General features: G+C 52.9%; 1 pseudogene; it reads right to left on the bottom strand.

Annotated features, from left to right (window-relative positions):
• LOC142485939 (immunoglobulin superfamily member 2-like) overlaps window positions 1-20,511 on the bottom strand; it is a 63,931-nt pseudogene extending 43,420 nt beyond the window's left edge.
• Window positions 20,512-23,924: the final 3,413 nt, after the last annotated feature.

Genomic DNA, 23,924 nt, shown 5'->3' with positions numbered 1-23,924 from the left:
CCCTGACACGCTGCAGAATGATCTCTCCGTGGGCTGATCCCCTCTCCCTGACGCGCTGCAGAATGATCTCTCCGTGGGCTGATCCCCTCTCCCTGACATGCTGCAGAATGATCTCTCCGTGGGCTGATCCCCTCTCCCTGACACGCTGCAGAATGATCTCTCCGTGGGCTGATCCCCTCTCCCTGACACGCTGCAGAATGATCTCTCCATGGGCTGATCCCCTCTCCCTGACACGCTGCAGAATGATCTCTCCGTGGGCTGATCCCCTCTCCCTGACACGTTGCAGAATGATCTCTCCGTGGGCTGATCCCCTCTCCCTGACACGCTGCAGAATGATCTCTCCGTGGGCTGATCCCCTCTCCCTGACACGCTGCAGAATGATCTCTCCGTGGGCTGATCCCCTCTCCATGTAAAGCTGCAGAATGATATCTCCGTGGGCTGATCACCTCTCTCTGACACGCTGCAGAATGATCTCTCCGTGGGCTGATCCCCTCTCCCTGACACGCTGCAGGATGATCTCTCCGTGGGCTGATCCCCTCTCCCAGACACGCTGCAGAATGATCTCTCCGTGGGCTGATCCCCTCTCCCTGACACGCTGCAGAATGATCTCTCCGTGGGCTGTTCCCCTCTCCCTGACACGCTGCAGAATGATTTCTCCGTGGGCTGATCCCCTCTCCCTGACACGCTGCAGGATGATCTCTCCGTGGGCTGATCCCCTCTCCCTGACACGCTGCAGAATGATCTCTCCGTGGGCTAATCCCCTCTCCCTGACACGCTGCAGGATGATCTCTCCGCGGTCTGATCCCCTCTCCCAGACACGCTGCAGAATGATCTCTCCGTGGGCTGATCCCCTCCCTGACACGCTGCAGAATGATCTCTCCGTGGGCTGATCCCCTCTCCCTGACACGCTGCAGGATGACTCTCCGTGGGCTGATCCCCTCTCCCTGACACGCTGCAGGATGATCTCTCCGTGGGCTGATCCCCTCTCCCAGACACGCTGCAGAATGATCTCTCCGTGGGCTGATCCCCTCTCCCTGACACGCTGCAGAATGATCTCTCCGTGGGCTGATCCCCTCCCTGACACGCTGCACAATGATCTCTCCGTGGGCTGATCCCCTCTCCCTGACACGCTGCAGAATGATCTCTCCGTGGGCTGATCCCCTCTCCCTGACACGCTGCAGGATGATCTCTCCGTGGGCTGATCCCCTCTCCCTGACACGCTGCAGGATGACTCTCCGTGGGCTGATCCCCTCTCCCTGACACGCTGCAGAATGATCTCTCCGTGGGCTGATCCCCTCTCCCTGACACGCTGCACAATGATCTCTCCGTGGGCTGATCCCCTCTCCCTGACACGCTGCAGAATGATCTCTCCGTGGGCTGATCACCTCTCTCTGACACGCTGCAGAATGATCTCTCCGTGGGCTGATCCCCTCTCCCTGACATGCTGCAGAATGATCTCTCTGTGGGCTGATCCCCTCTCCCTGACACGCTGCAGAATGATCTCTCCGTGGGCTGATCCCCTCTCCCTGACATGCTGCAGAATGATCTCTCTGTGGGCTGATCCCCTCTCCCTGACACGCTGCAGGATGATCTCTCCGTGGGCTGATCCCCTCTCCCTGACACGCTGCAGGATGACTCTCCGTGGGCTGATCCCCTCTCCCTGACACGCTGCAGAATGATCTCTCCGTGGGCTGATCCCCTCTCCCTGACACGCTGCACAATGATCTCTCCGTGGGCTGATCCCCTCTCCCTGACACGCTGCAGAATGATCTCTCCGTGGGCTGATCACCTCTCTCTGACACGCTGCAGAATGATCTCTCCGTGGGCTGATCCCCTCTCCCTGACACTCTGCAGGATGATCTCTCCGTGGGCTGATCCCCTCTCCCTGACACGCTGCAGAATGATCTCTACGTGGGCTGATCCCCTCTCCCTGACACGCTGCAGAATGATCTCCCCGTGGGTTGATCCCCTCTCCCTGACACGCTGCAGAATGATCTCTCCGTGGGCTGATCCTCTCTCCCTGACACGCTGCAGAATGATCTCTCCGTGGGCTGATCCTCTCTCCCAGACACGCTGCAGAATGATCTCTCCGTGGGCTTATCCCCTCTCCCTGACACGCTGCAGAATGATCTCTCCGTGGGCTGTTCCCCTCTCCCTGACACGCTGCAGAATGATCTCTCCGTGGGCTGATCACCTCCCTGACACGCTGCAGAATGATCTCTCCGTGGGCTGATCCCCTCTCCCTGACACGCTGCAGAATGATCTCTCCGTGGGCTCATCCCCTCTCCCTGACACGCTGTAGAATGATCTCTCTGTGGCTGATCCCCTCTCCCTGACACGCTGCAGGATGATCTCTCCGTGGGCTGATCCCCTCTCCCTGACACGCTGCAGAATGATCTCTCCGTGGGCTGATCCCCTCTCCCTGACACGCTGCAGAATGATCTCTCCGTGGGCTGATCCCCTCTCCCTGACACGCTGCAGAATGATCTCTCCGTGGGCTGATCCCCTCTCCCTGACATGCTGCAGAATGATCTCTCCGTGGGCTGATCCCCTCTCCCTGACACGCTTCAGGATGATCTCTCCGTGGGCTGATCCCCTCTCCCTGACACGCTGCAGAATGATCTCTCCGTGGGCTGATCCCCTCTCCGTGACACGCTGCAGAATGATCTCTCCGTGGGCTGATCCCCTCCCTGACACGCTGCAGAATGATCTCTCCGTGGGCTGATCCCCTCTCCCTGACACGCTGCAGGATGACTCTCCGTGGGCTGATCCCTCTCCCTGACACGCTGCAGAATGATCTCACCGTGGGCTGATCCCCTCTCCCTGACTCGCTGCACAATGATCTCTCCGTGGGCTGATCCCCTCTCCCTGACACGCTGCAGAATGATCTCTCCGTGGGCTGATCACCTCTCTCTGACACGCTGCAGAATGATCTCTCCGTGGGCTGATCCCCTCTCCCTGACACGCTGCAGAATGATCTCTCCGTGGGTTGATCACCTCTCTCTGACACGCTGCAGAATGATCTCTCCGTTGGCTGATCCCCTCTCCCTGACACGCTGCAGGATGATCTCTCCGTGGGCTGATCCCCTCTCCCAGACACGCTGCAGAATGATCTCTCCGTGGGCTGATCCCCTCCCTGACACGCTGCAGAATGATCTCTCCGTGGGCTGATCCCCTCTCCCTGACACGCTGCAGGATGACTCTCCGTGGGCTGATCCCCTCTCCCTGACACGCTGCAGGATGATCTCTCCGTGGGCTGATCCCCTCTCCCAGACACGCTGCAGAATGATCTCTCCGTGGGCTGATCCCCTCCCTGACACGCTGCACAATGATCTCTCCTTTGGCTGATCCCCTCCCTGACACGCTGCACAATGATCTCTCCGTGGGCTGATGCCATCTCCCTGACACGCTGCAGGATGATCTCTCCGTGGGCTGATCCCCTCTCCCTGACACGCTGCAGGATGACTCTCCGTGGGCTGATTCCCTCTCCCTGACACGCTGCAGAATGATCTCTCCGTGGGCTGATCCCCTCTCCCTGACACGCTGCACAATGATCTCTCCGTGGGCTGATCCCCTCTCCCTGACACGCTGCAGAATGATCTCTCCGTGGGCTGATCACCTCTCTCTGACACGCTGCAGAATGATCTCTCCGTGGGCTGATCCCCTCTCCCTGACACGCTGCAGGATGATCTCTCCGTGGGCTGATCCCCTCTCCCAGACACGCTGCAGAATGATCTCTCCGTGGGCTGATCCCCTCCCTGACACGCTGCAGAATGATCTCTCCGTGGGCTGATCCCCTCTCCCTGACACGCTGCAGAATGATCTCTCCGTGGGCTGATCCCCTCTCCCTGACACGCTGCAGAATGATCTCTCCGTGGGCTGATCCCCTCCCTGACACGCTGCAGAATGATCTCTCCGTGGGCTGATCCCCTCTCCCTGACACGCTGCAGGATGACTCTCCGTGGGCTGATCCCTCTCCCTGACACGCTGCAGAATGATCTCTCCGTGGGCTGATCCCCTCTCCCTGACACGCTGCACAATGATCTCTCCGTGGGCTGATCCCCTCTCCCTGACACGCTGCAGAATGATCTCTCCGTGGGCTGATCACCTCTCTCTGACACGCTGCAGAATGATCTCTCCGTGGGCTGATCCCCTCTCCCAGACACGCTGCAGAATGATCTCTCCGTGGGCTGATCCCCTCTCCCTGACACGCTGCAGAATGATCTCTCCGTGGGCTGATCCCCTCTCCCTGACACGCTGCAGAATGATCTCTCCGTGGGCTGATCCCCTCTCCCTGACACGTTGCAGAATGATCTCTCCGTGGGCTGATCCCCTCTCTCTGACACGCTGCAGAATGATCTCTCCGTGGGCTGATCCCCTCTCCCTGACGCGCTGCAGAATGATCTCTCCGTGGGCTGATCCCCTCCCTGACACGCTGCACAATGATCTCTCCGTGGGCTGATCCCCTCTCCCTGACACGCTGCAGAATGATCTCTCCGTGGGCTGATCCCCTCTCCCTGACACGCTGCAGGATGATCTCTCCGTGGGCTGATCCCCTCTCCCTGACACGCTGCAGGATGACTCTCTGTGGGCTGATCCCCTCTCCCAGACACGCTGCAGAATGATCTCTCCGTGGGCTGATCCTCTCTCCCTGACACGCTGCAGAATGATCTCTCCGTGGGCTGATCCCCTCTCCCTGACACGCTGCAGAATGATCTCTCCGTGGGCTGATCCCCTCTCCCTGACACGCTGCAGAATGATCTCTCCATGGGCTGATCCCCTCTCCCTGACACGCTGCAGGATGATCTCTCCATGGGCTGATCCCCTCTCCCTGACACGCTGCAGGATGATCTCTCCGTGGGCTGATCCCCTCTCCCTGACACGCTGCAGAATGATCTCTCCGTGGGCTGATCCCCTCTCCCTGACACGCTGCAGGATGATCTCTCCGTGTTTGCATCACATGTAACAAAGTGTCAGAACACGCTGGCACGGGCACTTCCTGTCCCAGATACATCTTCCTGTGGGATTTGGGGTGTTGTCAGTTCTAACAATGTAACTAAATAGAAGAGATACTTCTATCACTGGGATATATCCCTGCTACAGAAACTCAGAGTGACATTAACATGTTACATTACCGGGAACCCCCCTTCTGCGTCATTACACTGTCCCCGTGCTGAGCGTTTATTCCGTTACACTTTGGGGGGATTTCGTTATTTGATCATCGTATTGATATTTCGACCGTTCCTGATCTGAAACACACCTATTACCTGCCATGAAAACCTTCGCCTTACTGTTTTCCTTAATGGGGTTGTAGCCGCTTTTAAGTCTCTACCTGAAAGCTTAAATTGCACGGTCGTGACCCCAGAATTCTTCTCTGCCAGCTTGCTCCAGGCGTCCCCCTCCTCCCACAGCCACTCCTGCACGGTGCAGCGGAATCCTCCTCGTTGTCTGCTGTCAGGGCGCAGAACGCGTAGGAGGTAGGTGTCTGCGGAGGCACGCTCACTGAGGAACCTGGAGGTCTGCGCAGGGGAGAAGGACGCCGGGCTGTAAGACAGGACCCCCTCACGGGACACATTGAGGATTTCCAGTGGGGAGGAGGCGGCAGCAGGCGGGAGGAAGAACCACGAGACCCCATAGTGAGCACCGGCGGTCCTCGTCAGGATGCGACAGGTCACGGTCAGCTGGTCGTGCCCACTGCCCAGCTCCAATACTCTGTGCGAGGGGTCCACCGTCAGCCGACTCTCTGTGCAAAAGGAGGGAGAGATGGGGCAGTCACTGTGATTTGTAGGGTCGATATGGGGACAATTATATGATCCCACCTGGCTCCATGTCAGGATGAGATTGTGGTCCGACATAGAGATATAACCAACAACAAAGAGAACCAGAAGGGGGCTCACAGGTACACCGAAACATTAAATCACCATTTACTAATGAACTTAAAAACACAGGAGAAGATACTGAACAACTGAAGTTTAAAAGGAAGTTCAAAAGAAGTGAAGAGGAAGTGGACACCCCCAACAGGCCCCGATTCCTGCATTTGAACTACGCTGGAAAGGAGGATATCTCTATACCAGACTGCATCATTACTGCTGTGATGCCGCCTTTACCATTTATATTTGCTGTGACTTCACTTCTTCTCAAATTATGCACTTCTTTTTACCAGCCTCAGTATGTCTCTAACTCTATTCATATATCTCCATCTCTCCTTCCTTCCCCACTTCTCTGTTCACATGAACTCCTTTCTTACCTGCGTCCTCTGACACCACACAGCTATACCCCCTGCACTAAAACACACCCCTACAAATCATCCTCACACATCCTCTTTCTATCCATGCGTCTCCTCCTCGCTTCTGGTGATATATCTCCCAATCCTGGTCCCTGCCTTATTCCTACATGCGCTCGTCCTCGCCTGCCAATTCTCCCAGTCACTGTCCCCTGTCTCTTCTCCCAGTGACTGTCCCCTGTCTCTTCTCCCAGTGACTGTCTTTTCTCCCAGTGACTGTCCCGTCTCTTCTCCCAGTCACTGTCCCCTGTCTCTTCTCCCAGTCACTGTCCCCTGTCTCTTCTCCCAGTCACTGTCCTCTGTCTCTTCTCCCAGTGACTGTCCCGTCTCTTCTCCCAGTGACTGTCCCGTCTCTTCTCCCAGTGACTGTCCCCTGTCTCTTCTCCCAGTCACTGACCTCTGTCTCTTCTCCCAGTCATTGCCCTCTGTCTCTTCTCCCAGTCACTGTCCTCTGTCTCTTCTCCCAGTCACTGTCCTGTCTCTTCTCACAGTGACTGTCTCTTCTCCCAGTCACTGTCCTCTGTCTCTTCTCCCAGTGACTGTCTCTTCTCCCAGTGACTGTCCCCTGTCTCTTCTCCCAGTCACTGTCCTCTGTCTCTTCTCCCAGTAACTGTCCCGTCTCTTCTTCCAGTGACTGTCCCGTCTCTTCTCCCAGTGACTGTCCCGTCTCTTCTCCCAGTCACTGTCCCATCTGTTCTCCCAGTCACTGTCCCCTGTCTCTTCTCCCAGTCACTGTCCCCTGTCTCTTCTCCCAGTCACTGTCCCCTGTCTCTTCTCCCAGTCACTGTCCCCTGTCTCTTCTCCCAATCACTGTCCCCTGTCTCTTCTCCCAGTCACTGTCCCCTGTCTCTTCTCCCAGTCACTGTCCCCTGTCTCTTCTCCCAGTCACTGTCCCGTCTCTTCTCCCAGTCACTGTCCCGTCTCTTCTCCCAGTGACTGTCCCCTGTCTCTTCTCCCAGTCACTGTCCCCTGTCTCTTCTCCCAGTCACTGTCCCCTGTCTCTTCTCCCAGTCACTGTCCCCTGTCTCTTCTCCCAATGACTGTCCCCTGTCTCTTCTCCCAGTCACTGTCCCCTGTCTCTTCTCCCAGTCACTGTCCCCTGTCTCTTCTCCCAATCACTGTCCCCTGTCTCTTCTCCCAGTCACTGTCCCCTGTCTCTTCTCCCAGTCACTGTCCCCTGTCTCTTCTCCCAGTCACTGTCCCCTGTCTCTTCTCCCAATGACTGTCCCCTGTCTCTTCTCCCAGTCACTGTCCCCTGTCTCTTCTCCCAGTCACTGTCCTCTGTCTCTTCTCCCAGTGACTGTCCCGTCTCTTCTCCCAGTGACTGTCCCGTCTCTTCTCCCAGTGACTGTCCCCTGTCTCTTCTCCCAGTCACTGTCCCCTGTCTCTTCTCCCAGTCACTGTCCTCTGTCTCTTCTCCCAGTGACTGTCCCGTCTCTTCTCCCAGTGACTGTCCCGTCTCTTCTCCCAGTGACTGTCCCCTGTCTCTTCTCCCAGTCACTGACCTCTGTCTCTTCTCCCAGTCATTGCCCTCTGTCTCTTCTCCCAGTCACTGTCCTCTGTCTCTTCTCCCAGTCACTGTCCTGTCTCTTCTCACAGTGACTGTCTCTTCTCCCAGTCACTGTCCTCTGTCTCTTCTCCCAGTGACTGTCTCTTCTCCCAGTGACTGTCCTCTGTCTCTTCTCCCAGTCACTGTCCCCTGTCTCTTCTCACAGTGACTGTCTCTTCTCCCAGTCACTGTCCTCTGTCTCTTCTCCCAGTGACTGTCTCTTCTCCCAGTCACTGTCCTCTGTCTCTTCTCCCAGTGACTGTCTCTTCTCCCAGTGACTGTCCTCTGTATCTTCTCCCAGTCACTGTCCTGTCTCTTCTCCCAGTGACTGTCTCTTCTCCCAGTGACTGTCCCCTGTCTCTTCTCACAGTCACTGTCCTATGTCTCTTCTCCCAGTGACTGTCTTTTCTCCCAGTGACTGTCCCCTGCCTCTTCTCCCAGTGACTGTCTCTTCTCCCAGTCACTGTCCTCTGTCTCTTCTCCCAGTGACTGTCTCTTCTCCCAGTGACTGTCCTCTGTCTCTTCTCCCAGTCACTGTCCTCTGTCTCTTCTCCCAGTGACTGTCTCTTCTCCCAGTGACTGTCTCTTCTCCCAGTGACTGTCCTCTGTCTCTTCTCCCAGTCACTGTCCTCTGTCTCTTCTCCCAGTCACTGTCCCGTCTCTTCTCCCAGTGACTGTCTCTTCTCCCAGTCACTGTCCTCTGTCTCTTCTCCCAGTGACTGTCTCTTCTCCCAGTGACTGTCCTCTATCTCTTCTCCCAGTCACTGTCCTGTCTCTTCTCCCAGTGACTGTCCCCTGTCTCTTCTCACAGTCACTGTCCTCTGTCTCTTCTCCCAGTGACTGTCTTTTCTCCCAGTGACTGTCCCCTGCCTCTTCTCCCAGTGACTGTCTCTTCTCCCAGTCACTGTCCTCTGTCTCTTCTCCCAGTGACTGTCTCTTCTCCCAGTGACTGTCCTCTGTCTCTTCTCCCAGTCACTGTCCTCTGTCTCTTCTCCCAGTGACTGTCTCTTCTCCCAGTGACTGTCTCTTCTCCCAGTGACTGTCCTCTGTCTCTTCTCCCAGTCACTGTCCTCTGTCTCTTCTCCCAGTCACTGTCCCGTCTCTTCTCCCAGTGACTGTCTCTTCTCCCAGTCACTGTCCTCTGTCTCTTCTCCCAGTCACTGTCCTGTCTCTTCTCCCAGTGACTGTCTCTTCTCCCAGTGACTGTCCCCTGTCTCTTCTCACAGTCACTGTCCTCTGTCTCTTCTCCCAGTGACTGTCTCTTCTCCCAGTGACTGTCCCCTGCCTCTTCTCCCAGTGACTGTCTCTTCTCCCAGTCACTGTCCTCTGTCTCTTCTCACAGTGACTGTCTCTTCTGCCAGTGACTGTGGCTGAGTGCCAGTACAAGGCCTCTCTGTGCCCAGCGATGCATTCTCCCCTGGCACGTGGCACCCACTCACTGCCACGCTGGCACCCCGTCTCCGTCTGGCTGTGACCGTGAGATGTCTGTGCACAATGCGGTTCCCCTTCCTGTCTGTCTGTGGTTATTGTGTCACACGCGATGCCAGCCTCTGTTATCCTGTAACACGGGATCTTCTAAGCAACGAGCAGCGCAAGTCCCCCTCACCAACCTGCTGCAGACACAGAGGCGCCGGCTCAGCCAGGCCAGGGGGGCGAGAGCCAGCATACGCCGCTGTGCTATATACATTATATAGGTGCTCTGCAAATGTAACTTGTAATACTTTTGTAGCCAGTTACCCTCTGGCTCCCCAGACCTGCGTTTTCACTCTTGCTCCCTCTGCTCAGTAGCGGGGACCCCCGCGGCTTGTCGGGGAGCTGCGGGGGCGATCGCGTCGCCGGGGGCTCCTGGCGGCATCTTAGGTAGTGCGCCACCTTGTTTGCAAGGCTTGCGCATGCGCAGAACAGCCGCGGCGGCCAGTGCAAGTTTCGCGCATGCGCAGACGCGGCGTGCGATAGTGCAGGGACTTCCCGAAGTTGTGCATGCGCAGATGAGACTAGCGGCGGCCATTACCCAGTCGCGCATGCGCAGTGGAGCAGGCGCACGCGGCCCCAATAGCAAAGAGGTCCTGTGGGGACTACATTACCCAGAAGCCTCTGGGGACTGCCCTTTCACCCCTATCACATGCCATCAGACAGCCACTAGGGGTTACAGATTCTCCTGCTCACAGGATATGGATATGACTTACTCACACCATGCTAGTTAGTAGGAGCTGGGACATGGACAGGGGAGGGTGTACATGTGCACAGGGAGCAAGTGGCCCCTGCACTAGGCCAGAGACCCCCTAGGCCCCAGATAGGCCCCTACTCATCTTAGGTTGTGGCTGCTGTAGGGAAGGCCCCTTCAGTTAGGGACCTTGCCCCGTTAGTAGTGTGTTAAGGTCAAGGACACAGCTGCAGGGCTGCGTGGCCCTGACAAGTGAGGTCTGGGACCAGACCTACCTCACTAAAGATAATAGACCATCTGTACGGTGTGATCACCCAGAGGGAGACCATCCTATTGGAGATGACGCCATCGCTAAGTTTTCGGCGCTTGACGCAGACGGATCCCCTGGCTGTTATTCTGCTGTACCCGGGTGCAGGAGCCCCGGGCAGGTGTACACCAAGTGCACCAACTATACACCTCATCTAGTGGGCAGCGCTGTCTCACACTTGGGTGGGGTTGTGGACTCTTGGGTATGGGGTGTGGGTTTACGGCCCTAGGAGGTCAGTGTTATAGAGTGACACTATTGTGATGTTGTTGATGTAATTGTGTTGTACTTATCTTCATATCGTAAACTGTTTAACCATAACCGGTGTATGTGGTTACTATATGTGGGTCCTGTGTCAGGGGTTATTCTATACTCTAGGATCCTGCACAGGTGGAGGTGCTGTTATATTGTGAGTATCGTTCCAGGATACACCCCACATTCCCATCAGCGGAGGCGCAGGTCTCCTGTGAGCCTGGCAGGTATTGCACCACACCTGGAAAATACGTGTAGATTTCCCCACAGGGTCCCTAGCTGCGATGGAGGGTGGGGGAGGGGGAACGTGTGTTACACTTTATAGTTTCTATAGGAAGCGGTTACTTTTAGCAATAGGAAGAGTTATAGGAAGTGAGTATATGGGGTAATAGGAGGAGTTATAGGGAGCGGGTATATGGGGTAATAGGAGGAGTTATAGAGAGCAGGTGTATGGGGTAATAGGAGGAGTTATAGGGAGCGGGTGTATGGGGTAATAGGAGTTATAATAGGAAGTGGGTATATGGGGCAATAGGAGGAGTTATAGGGAGCGGGTATATGGGGTAATAGGAGTTATGATAGGAAGTGGGTATATGGGGTAATTGGAGGAGTTATAGGGAGGGGTTATATGGGGTAATAGGAGGACTTATAGGGAGCGGGTATATGGGGTCATAGGAGGAGTTATAGGGAGCGGGTATATGGGGTAATAGGAGGAGTTATAGGGAGGGGTTATATGGGGTAATAGGAGGAGTTATAGGAGAGATTATATGGGGTAATAGGAGGAGTTATAGGGAGCGGGTATATGGGGTAATAGGAGGACTTATAGGGAGCGGGTATATGGGGTAATAGGAGTTACTGTATAGTGAGCGGGTATATGTGACAATAGGAGGAGTTATAGGGAGGGGTTATATGGAGTAATAGGAGGAGTTGAAGGGAGCGGGTATATGGGGTTATGGGGAGGGGGTTATAGGGAGTGGGTATATGTGACGGAAGATAGGTAGGCATGAAAGTGAACTTTAGTTTAGCTCGATACACAGAACCAGTTGTCCAAGCCCCATAGACATTCAAAGTCAATATAAAGTAGTGGTCCTGCTACTTACCTCCTTGTCCCATCACTGGATAGATCACATATTGTATCTGCCCCGTGTTCAGTGTGGGAGGGGCACATAAGGTGGGCGCTGTGTGAGACGTTGGTGCTGTACTCACCCGGTGCTGTGATCAGAACCATGAGTGCGTTGGAGGAAGCAGATGCCTGCGTGACTCCTGTTTCTCGGTCCAGGACCCGCACCTCGCAGCGATACTGCCCGGCCTGACCTCGCTGGGCCTTGTAGACTCTCAGGGTGAAAGACTCCCCCGATATCCAGAGCTGGGCCTTCCCCTGGAAGCCGGGCAGGGAGTCTCCCCAGGACACGTTCTGAGACACATGGACCAGCTTCTGGTAACGTCCAGTGGGGTCAGATTGGGGCAGGAACTGCCAGGACCAGAAGAGGGTTCTGTCTGACAACCTGTAAGCAGCACTCACTCTGCAGAAGAGGGTAAGAGTGCCACCGGCGATCACCTGCGCAGTGCGGGTACTGAGTGTGGCAGTGAGGGAAGGTCCTGCGGAGAACGGATGGGGGAGGGATCTGTAAGAATGCCCCAGATACAAAACACTAACAAATAAACTTCTCTCTTAGAAAGCTGTGGGATTTCATCAATCTGATGCTGCTTTGGCTTTTTCTCAATGATAGAGACCCTGACCCTCTCTAATAGCGTGTCTGTGATCAGATGCATTTTAAGGAACCCCAACCCTCTCTAATAGCGCGTCTGAGATCAGATGCATTGTAAGGAACCCCAACCCTCTCTAATAGCGCGTCTGAGATCGGATGCATTGTAAGGAACCCCAACCCTCTCTAATTGCGAGTCTGAGATCAGATGCATTGTAAGGAACCTCAACCCTCACTAATAGCGCGTCTGAGATCAGATGCATTGTAAGGAACCCCAACCCTCTCTAATAGCGCGTCTGAGATCGGATGCATTGTAAGGAACCCCAACCCTCTCTAATAGCGCGTCTGAAATCAGATGCATTGTAAGGAACCCCAACCCTCACTAATAGCGCGTCTGAGATCAGATGCATTGTAAGGAACCCCAACCCTCTCTAATAGCGCGTCTGAGATCAGATGCATTGTAAGGAACCCCGACCCTCTCTAATAGCGCGTCTGAGATCAGATGCATTGTAAGGAACCCCAACCCTCTCTAATAGCGTGCCTGAGATCAGATGCATTGTAAGGAACCCCAACCCTCTCTAATAGCGCGTCTGAGATCAGATGCATTGTAAGGAAACCCAACCCTCTCTAATAGAGCGCCTGAGATGAGAGGCATTGTAAGGAACCCCAACCCTCTCTAATAGTGCGTCTGAGATCAGATGCATTGTAAGGAACCCCAACCCTCTCTAATAGCGTGCCTGAGATCAGATGCATTGTAAGGAACCCCAACCCTCTCTAATAGCGTGCCTGAGATCAGATGTATTGTAAGGAACCCCAACCCTCTCTAATAGCATGATTGAGACTCATAATACCTGAATGAGTCAGGGGCCCTGTTACCGCTGCTTAGTAAATATGGCCCTTTATCTCCCTCTACCTGAGGCACCAAAATGACATGATAAACCCTCCCAGATATGGAGCCATTCTGGCTGAATATACTAGTGACTTTGTATAGGAATAAAGAATTATTTTGTTACAAGACAGGAGTATAAGTTACTCAGGGAGGGAAGGGCTGGCACTCAGGGTGGTGGGGGGCATGGCTGGCACTCAGGGTAGTGGGGGCATGGCTGGCACTCAGGGTAGTGGGGGCATGCTGGCACTCAGGGTAGTGGGGGCATGGCTGGCACTCAGGGTAGTGGGGGCATGGCTGGCACTCAGGGTAGTGGGGGCATGGCTGGCACTCAGGGTAGTGGGGGCATGGCTGGCATTCAGGGTAGTGGGGGCATGGCTGGCACGGCTGGCACTCAGGGTAGTGGGGGTATGGCTGGCTAAGGGTAGTGGGGGGCATGGCTGGCACTCAGGGTGGTGGGGGCATGGCTGGCACTAAGGGTAGTGGGGGGCATGGCTGGCACTCAGGGTAGTGGGGGGCATGGCTGGCACTCATGGTAGTGGGGGTATGACTGGCACTCAGGGTGGTGGGGGGTGGCTGGCACACAGGGTAGTGGGGGCATGGCTGGCACTCAGGGTAGTGGGGGGCATGACTGGCACTCAGGGTAGTGGGAGGCATGGCTGGCACTCAGGGTAGTGGGGGCATGACTGGCACTCAGGGTAGTGGTGGGCATGGCTGGCACTCAGGGTAGTGGGGGCATGGCTGGCACTCAGGGTAGTGGGGGGCATGACTGGCACTAAGGGTAGTGGGGGGCATGACTGGCACTCAGGGTAGTGGGGGGCATGACTGGCACTCAGGGTAGTGGGGGGCATGACTGGCACTTAGGGTAGTGGGGGCATGGCTGGCACTCAGGGTAGTGGGAGGCATGGCTGGCACTCAGGGTAGTGGGAGGCATGACTGGCACTCAGGGTAGTGGGGGGCATGGCTGACACTTACTCAGGGAGGAGAGGGCACAGGGGTACTTACTCAAGAGTTTGACATTAATTTGCCTGTCCTGTTTCTGGATGCTCGTGCTGCTCCAGCCGCCTTCTGGTTCCTGCACCCACTCTGTGACCTGGCAGCGGTATCGCCCATCCTCTGTGTCCATCACCATGCCCAGCGTGAGAGAGAAGAGGCCGGGTCCCAGCTTCTCTGCCCGCAGGTGCCCGGCGCTGTGCCGTTGTGTGTAAGACTGCCCTACGGTCAGCTCCCCGTCCCGCTGCAGAGACGCCATCTCTACCAACAAACCCGAGGGTCCGATCATATACCAAGTGACCGAGGCAGGGCCGGAGACCCCCATCAGCTCACACGTAAACCTCAGCGAGTCCCCTTCATACACCTGCGAGACGTCACTGCTGAGCCTGACCTGTGGGGTACTCTCTGGGAGAGAGAAGATTGGAATACTATATCAATATATACAGTGCAATAAAGGAGTTATGTGCTGTGGTTCTCTCTTAAATCCTGTCTCTCTCTCATTTCTCTCCCCCCACCCTGTATCCTGCTCTCCCCCCCACCCTGTATCCCTTCTCTTCACCACCCTGTATCCTGCTCTCCCCCCCATCCTGTATCCTGCTCTCCCCCACATCCTGTATCCTGCTCTCCCCCACATCCTGTATCCTGCTCTCCCCCCCATCCTGTATCCTTCTCCCCCCTCATCCTGTATCCTGCTCTCCCCCCACATCCTGTATCCTGCTCTCCCCACATCCTGTATCCTGCTCTCCCCCACATCCTGTATCCTGGCTCTCCCCCCCATCCTGTATCCTTCTCCCCCCTCATCCTGTATCCTGCTCTCCCCCACATCCTGTATCCTGCTCTCCCCCACATCCTGTATCCTGCTCTCCCCCCCATCCTGTATCCTTCCCCCCCTCATCCTGTATCCTGCTCTCCCCCCCATCCTGTATCCTGCTCTCCCCCACCTCCTGTATCCTGCTCTCCCCACATCCTGTATCCTGCTCTCCCCCCATCCTGTATCCTTCTCCCCCCTCATCCTGTATCCTGCTCTCCCCCACATCCTGTATCCTGCTCTTCCCCCATCCTGTATCCTGCTCTCTCCCCCATCCTGTATCCTGCTCTTCCCCCATCTGTATCCTGCTCTCTCCCCCATCCTGTATCCTGCTCTTCCCCATCCTGTATCCTGCTCTCTCCCCCATCCTGTATCCTGCTTCCCCCCCACCCTGTATCCTGCTCCCCTCCCCCACCCTGTATCCTGCTCTCCCCCCATTCTGTATCCTGCTCTCCCCCCCACCCCTGTATCCTCTCTCCCCCATCCTGTATTCTCTCCTCCCCATCCTGTATCCTCTCTCCCCCCCATCCTGTATCCTCTCTCCCCCCCCCATCCTGTATCCTCTCTCCCCCCCATTCTGTTTCCCCCTCTCCCCCCCCATCCCTGTATCATTACCTCCTCCCCTTCTCTCTGAGTGTATAATGTACTATGTACCTGTTTGTTTCACAGTCACAGACACTGGGCTGGAAACTCTGGTCTTCAGTGTCCCTGGCACGTCCCTGTCCTTCTCGGTCACCTCACAATTGTACGAGCCTCCGTCCTCCATCCGAGCGTTGCCATTCTTAAGTACCAGGTCCCCAGGCTCCTCCTCCCCACCGCCAGCTGGCCTTTGACCTCCCGAGCCTCGTATGGCTTCCCAAAGGAAGGGATGCCCGGAGGGATTCCATGTAACAACCACCGTCTTATTTAACAGCCAGATCACGTGGAAACGGGCGACTGGCCACGTCCTGGGCAGTGATTGAACAAACGATCTCCAATGGGCTCCCAGGGCTAGAGCGGTGTCAGGAGCCTGGACGTGAACCCCAAAATCCTGCCCTGAAGTGGAACAAGATCTCCAGATAAGGGTCCCAGCATCAAACTCCTAGTGATTCATCTCCAACCACGCACACATGCTAACTTCCCACGCACACATGCTAACTTCCCACGCACACATGCTAACTTACCATGCACACATGCTAACTTCCACGCACACGTGCTAACTTCCCACGCACACATGCTAACTTCCCCACGCACACGTGCTAACTTCCCACGCACACATGCTAACTTACCACACACACATGCTAACTTCCCACGCACACGTGCTAACTTCCCACGCACACATGCTAACTTACCACACACACATGCTAACTTCCCACGCACACATGCTAACTTCCCACGCACACATGCTAACTTCCCACGCACACATGCTAACTTTCCCACGCACACATGCTAACTTCCCACGCACACATGCTAACTTCCCACTCACACATGCTAACTTCCCACGCACACATGCTAACTTCCCACGCACACATGCTAACTTCCCACGCACCACATGCTAACCTTCCCACGCACACATGCTAACTTCCCACGCACACATGCTAACTTCCCACGCACACATGCTAACTTACCACGCACACATGCTAACTTCCCCACGCACACATGCTAACCTTACCACGCACACATGCTAACTTCCCACACACACATGCTGACTTCCCACGCACACGTGCTAACTTCCCACGCACACGTGCTAACTTCCCACGCACACATGCTTAACTTCCCACGCACACGTGCTAACTTCCACGCACACATGCTAACTTCCCACGGCACAAGTGCTAACTTCCCACGCACACGTGCTAACTTCCCCACGCACACAGTGCTAACTTCCCATGCACACATGCTAACTTCCCACGCACACGTGCTAACTTCCCACGCACACGATGCTAACTTCCCACGCACACATGCTAACTTCCCACGCACACATGCTAACTTCCCACGCACACATGCTAACTTCCCAAGCACACATGCTAACTTCCCACGTACACATGCTAACTTCCCACGCTACACATGCTAACTTCCCACGCACACTGCTAACTTCCCACGCACACGTGCTAACTTCCCACGCACACAGTGCTAACTTCCCACGCACACGTGCTAACTTCCCACGCACACATGCTAACTTCCCACGCACACGTGCTAACTTCCCACGCACACGTGCTAACTTCCCACGCACACGTGCTAACTTCCCACGCACACGTGCTAACTTCCCACGCACACATGCTAACTTCCTACGCACACATGCTAACTTCCCACGCACACATGCTAACTTCCCACGCACAAGTGCTAACTTCCCACGCACACGTGCTAACTTCCCACGCACACATGCTAACTTCCCATGCACACATGCTAACTTCCCACGCACACGTGCTAACTTCCCACGCACACGTGCTAACTTCCCACGCACACATGTTAACTTCCCACGCACACATGCTAACTTAACATGTCCACATGCTAACTTACCACGCCCACATCCTAACTTACCACGCACACATGCTAACTAACCACGCACACATGCTAACTTACCACGCACACATGCTAACTTACAACGCACACATGCTAACTTACCACGCACACATGCTAACTTACAATGCACACATGCTAACTTACCATGCACACATGCTAACTTCCCACGCACACGTGCTAACTTCCCACGCACACGTGCTAACTTCCCACGCACACATGCTAACTTACAATGCACACATGCTAACTTACCACACACACATGCTAACTTCCCACGCACACGTGCCTAACTTCCCACGCACACGTGCTAACTTCCCACGCACACATGCTAACTTGCCATGCACACATGTTAACTTCCCACGCACACATGCTAACTTACCACGCACACATGCTAACTTCCCACGCACACATGCTAGCTTACCAGGCACACATGCTAACTTAACACGTCCACATGCTAACTTTCCACGCCCACATGCTAACTTACCACGCACACATGCTAGGTTACCACGCACACATGCTAACTTACCATGCACACATGCTAACTAACCACACACACATGCTAACTTACCACGCACACATGCTAACTTACAATGCACACATGCTAACTTACCATGCACACATGCTAACTTACAATGCACACATGCTAACTTACCACACACACATGCTAAATTACCACGCACACATGCTAACTTACCACGCACACATGCTAACTTCCCACGCACACATGCTAACTTACATCCTATGGGTTTTACTAAGTTACATTATCAGGAAAAACACATTACATTTAGTGCAAACCTCCGATCACATAATATAAAGACCTGTGAGGTTTGGGAAGCTCTGCACATGTGAAGAAGAGACCTGTGAGGTTAGGAAAGCTCTGCACATGTGAAGAAGAGACCTGTGACGTTAGGGAAGCTCTGTACATGTGAAGAAGAGACCTGTGAGGGTTGGGAAGCTCTGTACATGGGAAGAGACCTGTGAGGTTTGGGAAGCTCTGTACATGTGAAGAAGAGACCTGTGAGGTTTGGGAAACTCTGCACATGTGAAGAAGAGACCTGTGAGGTTAGGGAAGCTCTGTACATGTGAAGAAGAGACCTGTGAGGTTTGGGAAGCTCTGTACATGTGAAGAAGAGACCTTTGAGATTTGGAAAGTTCTGTACATGTGAAGAAGAGACCTGTGAGGTTTGGAAAGTTCTGTACATGTGAAGAAGAGACCTGTGAGGTTTGGAAAGCTATGTACACGTGAAGAAGAGACCTGTGAGGTTTGAGAAGCTCTGTACATGTGAAGAAGAGGCCTGCGAGGTTTGGGAAGTTCTGTACATGTGAAGAAGAGACCTGTGAGGTTTGGAAAGCTCTGTACATTTGAAGAAGAGACCTGTGAGGTTTGGAAAGCTCTGCACATGTGAAGAAGAGACCTGTGAGGTTTGGAAAGCACTGTACATGTGAAGAAGAGACCTCAACCTATGATGTGACTTAAGAGGTTCTGTGAGCTTTGTTGAATGGAGTCACCTGATTGGTGAAAGTGCTGCTGGGCCCTTGTACCTGTCATTTTTAGGACAGTTTGATTCTCCTGCCCTAGTACCCACCCTGCGAAACTCATAGACATAGACATGCCCTGCCCCTGTCAGCCTCACCTCCCACCCTCTACACACGTAGCTCAGCTCCTAAGGCACCTGTAGGGCTGTGTAATGGGAAATGTAGATACATCTGGAGCTGTTTTTATATTACTCTTAAAGGGGTAGTCCCACGTTGTACCCTCCCAAAAATCTAAATTTCTTTAGGACCATAAGGCTACAAGAACTACAAGCACCTTAAGGTGCCAGATTAGTTTGTTTTTAAAGCCTTCAGAGTTTACACCTTTCCTGCTCCTGTAATGAATCTTTTGTTCTTACAAGTATAGTTTATATTCCCCAACACTTACACTTGCCACTTGATACCACAAGTTTGGTTTCCTCTGACTCTTTCCCCTTGATGTCCGTCCATGTCCCATCAGGATCCTGGATCCATTCAGACGCCCGGCAGGAGATCTGACCCTGGTCTGATGTCTGGAGAGCCTGGATGGACAGCCGGTAGGTTGTATTCCCGAGCTTGTCCAGCCGTACATCCCCGGAGGAAAAGCGCTCGGTGTAAGAAGGACCTGGGAGAAGCACAAAATCCCGGGACAGGGATATTATCTGTGTCTCACTCTCAGAGGTTAAGTGCCACGTTACAGAGAGGTGGGTGTGCTGGGAGGAAGCCGTTGATACATCGCAGAACAGCTGCAGAGGATCCCCTTCTGTCTTCCGCAGGGCTTGAGGAGACATTTTGACCTCCAGCGTGTCTGGGATCACTGGGGGGAAGAAGAGCAGCGTCAGGTCAACACAGGACAAACCCACCTTTATATTGTCATTGTCAAATAAAGATAGAACTTGCAGACAGAGAAGGAATCATGTCAACCAATCAGAGTCCTTACTGCCCTTCCTCTGCCCTCGGTAGATGAAGTTATCTTCATTGTTGGATCTAGGATGAGGCTGATCGCTGGTTTTCTGCTCAGCAGATTCCTTGTATTATTTGGTAAGATGCACAGAAGGTGCTGAATGCATCGGGGTGCAGAACATGAATTTCAGAGACTAAAAGTGACAGCTTCTTGCTGTGGTGCAAACTCCCCAATACATGAAGATACTACATGAAAAGGACCTATGCCTCATGGTTACTTACCGCTCAGATTCATCCTTTGGCTGTAAGTCCCATATAACGGTGTTTCAGTCCCGGGCGTGTAACACTCGTACTCCCCGGTGTCTATCTCCTGCAGCTGACGGATGTGTAGGAGAGTGTGGTCGCCCGCCAGGCGCTCCACGTAGATGTCCCCGCTGCGCACGCGCTCGGAGTAGACAGCGTAGGTAAAGTCAGATCTCGCTGTGCTCACCACCTGCAACTCCCTCTCGGGGGAGGACGGCAGGTATACGGACCAGAGGAATTCCTGCCGGGAGGGGCCATGGTAACCGCTCACCCGGCACCAGATACTGATGTGGGTGCCGACGGTGCGGTACAGGGGTCCCTGCTGAAGCATCACCTCCCGCTGGGCCCAGGACATACCTGTGAGAAGGGGACATCGGCAAATGTTATATGGCACAATATGAGGAGTTATAGAGAGCCGTTATATGGCACAATATGAGGAGTTATAGAGTCGTTATATGGCACAATATGAGGAGTTATAGAGTCGTTATATAGCTCAATATGAGGAGTTGTAGAGAGCCGATATATGGCACAATATGAGGAGTTATAGAGAGGCGTTATATGGAGTAATAGGAGGAGTTATAGAGAGCCGATATATGGCTCAATATGAGGAGTTATAGGGAGCCGATATATGGAGTAATAGGAGGAGTTATAGAAAGCCGTTATATGGCACAATATGAGGAGTTATAGAGAGCGTTATATGGCACAATATGAGGAGTTATAGAGAGGCGTTATATGGCACAACATGAGGAGTTATAGGGAGCCGTTATATGGAGTAATAGGAGGAGTTATAGAAAGCCGTTATATGGCACAATATGAGGAGTTATAGAGAGCGTTATATGGCACAATATGAGGAGTTATAGAGAGCCGATATATGGCACAATATGAGGAGTTATAGAGAGCGTTATATGGCACAATATGAGGAGTTATAGAGAGCGTTATATGGCACAATATGAGGAGTTATAGAGAGCGTTATATGGCACAATATGAGGAGTTATAGAGAGACGTTATATGGCACAATATGAGGAGTTATAGGGCCTCATGCAGTAAGCCCCGATACAAAATTTTCGGCACGAATTGCGAAAATGTTTTTTTTGGGCGATTTGCCCTCGCAGTATTCAGTAAGGGCCGAATCCTTCCGATCCCTGCTGAAGCACTGCGAAAGCAAAGCTGCCGATGAGCTGTGGCGATACAGCCTGGCTCCCGATAAGGCTCCCGATAAGCCTTTGGTGCCGATAGATGTTTGCAGCTGAGAGAGACAAGCCGCTCTCTCAGCGCAAACTTCGGCACCAAAAAAAGTATTTAAAAACAACTTTTATTCATAGTGTACATGTGCAGGGGGTCTTCGGAGCTGAACCGCGTTGGTTTGAGGTCCGGGGACCCCCTGCCCCCCGAGATACAGGCCCCTTTATGAGGTGCCGGTATCCCTCGGCGTTTAAAGGTCCCGATCACGTGACCGCGACCTGTAAACAAACCAGAGGGATACCGGCACCCCATAAAGGGGCCTGTATCTCGGGGGGCAGGGGGTCCCCGGACCTCAAACCAACGCTGTTCTGCTCCGGAGACCCTCTGCACATGTACAGTATAAATAAAACACACACACATCAATAAAGACTCGTTCCTTACCTTGGCGGCTATGTGCAACGGTAATGAAGCAGCATGAATGTCTTTTTAATTATACTGTACAGTGAGCAGGGGGTCCCCTGAGCTGAACCGCATTGCTTTGTGGAGCAGGGACCCCCTGCTTCCCGAGTTACAGGCCCCGGTATGTGTCATCGGGTGGCAGTGTCGCCGCCATGTTTATAGCGTCCCCGCAATAAACATGGCGTCCACACTGTAACCGATGGCCCAAACCGGGGCCTGTAACTCGGGAGGCAGGGGGTCTCTGAGCCACAAATAAATGCGCTGCAGCTCAGGGGGCCTCCTGCTTCCGCACAATATTATTAAAATACATTAATGCTGCTTCATTACCATAGCGGATAGCCGCTAAGGCAATGAAGGGGTTAACGCATAGTAGCATGTTTATTGGGGACAAATGCCCCCAATAAACATAGCATCAATACACAACATACAGTATAGTAATGGGCAGAATGACTATTATCCACAAATGGATAATAGTGCAGTTGTCCATTTACAATACATACACAACAATAAAGACTTTAAATACATATAGCACTCACCCATGTCCCACTGCCACGATGAAGGCCATCCTCATCTTCATCCTGCCCATGCCCCATCCGCTTCTGCAAAACAAACACAAGAATTACAACATCCAAATTAATGTCCCCTAACCCCTTAATCACCATAGCGGTTATTAACCGCTACAGTTATTAAGGGGTTAAGCCACCATCACCCACATACCCTCCCCCACAAAGCCCCCCAACCACCCTCACCCAATACCCACAGGGGAGTCCTACCAAATACCCTTGAGCCTAATACCCCCTCCCCCAGCACATACAGTACAATAATGTGCCAAATAACTATTATCCACATAGGGATAATACATTATTTGGCCATTATTAAACACATTCAATAACGTTAAAATGTAAAGAAACTTGTACTAACCTCATCAATAAGAAGTCTCCGTCGCCAGCATCATCCTTTGGGGTCCGTTGCCAACATTAGAAATAGCCACAACATTTCAATATCATTAACATAACACTGAACCCCTTAATCACCTTATCGGGTACTAACCTGAAAGGTAATTAAGGGGTGAAGCCATCCTGCAATGCCTACAACAGTTATGCATAACATCCTCAGTGAAATAAAAACCAATTGCCTAACCAAATTCCATTTAATCATTCAATCTGTAGGCTCACATGCCTCATAAAACATTGCATTTACAGTGTATACATGTAGCATAACATGTAAACTGCATGTACACGCTGCAAATCAATGTTAACAATACAATAATGCCACTCAAATCGCCATACATCACAAGAAGTATATTATTTAATACAATAAACTCACCATCAATGAATTACCACACATCAATTACATCCCTAAACAATTAAAATACCATCCATACCAATTACACAATGAACTAAAGCTATCCTAACAGAGAACAACTTCAAAACATAGTCAAAAGTACACCAACAATTACAATATAATAAAGCAAGGCTTTCCATATCCTACTGTACGGCCTGGAAGCCCAAAACTTACATCTGTCTAAAAATAAAATACATTTAGCACACATCAATGCATAGCCACAATGATTAACAATACAGAATTAGAAGCTTTAACAACACTATAATTTCTTACCCTGTATATATATCTGTACACATACATACAGACATACATACAGTGGGAAGAAATGATATGCATTATAAAAAATGAAAACATGAAAAAGCAACAAAAAAACAGTTACATTAAGAACATTTCTTTATTTAACTTACCATTACTTGCCCCCACCGACTCCCGTTGATCAGCTTACTCACGAACCAATCCACGACACCATCCACGACACCATCCAGGAACAAATCCACGAACCAAACCAGGAACCAATCCAAGAACAAGTGCAGGAACCAATCCAGGAAGCAAGCCACGAAGAAATCCAAGAAACAATCCACGACACGATCCAGGAACAGGAACCCATAAAAGAAAAAAAACATAACAAATTAAACATTAAAATAATAAAACATGACAATCAAGGGTTGTACTAGTTTTATTCTTAGTGAATCTGTATTACAATACCTTGTTCCGGGGTCTTCTTGACGTCCGGTGCCACGCCCTGGTCTTCAATCTTCAGGAGGAGGTCCGTCCTCCTCGGCA

The sequence above is a fragment of the Ascaphus truei genome, unplaced genomic scaffold, assembly GCF_040206685.1.
Source record: "Ascaphus truei isolate aAscTru1 unplaced genomic scaffold, aAscTru1.hap1 HAP1_SCAFFOLD_672, whole genome shotgun sequence".
Taxonomy (NCBI): Eukaryota; Metazoa; Chordata; class Amphibia; order Anura; family Ascaphidae; genus Ascaphus; species Ascaphus truei.
The sequence above is the reverse complement of the archived record's forward strand: the minus strand, read 5'-3'. Positions and strand labels throughout refer to the sequence as shown.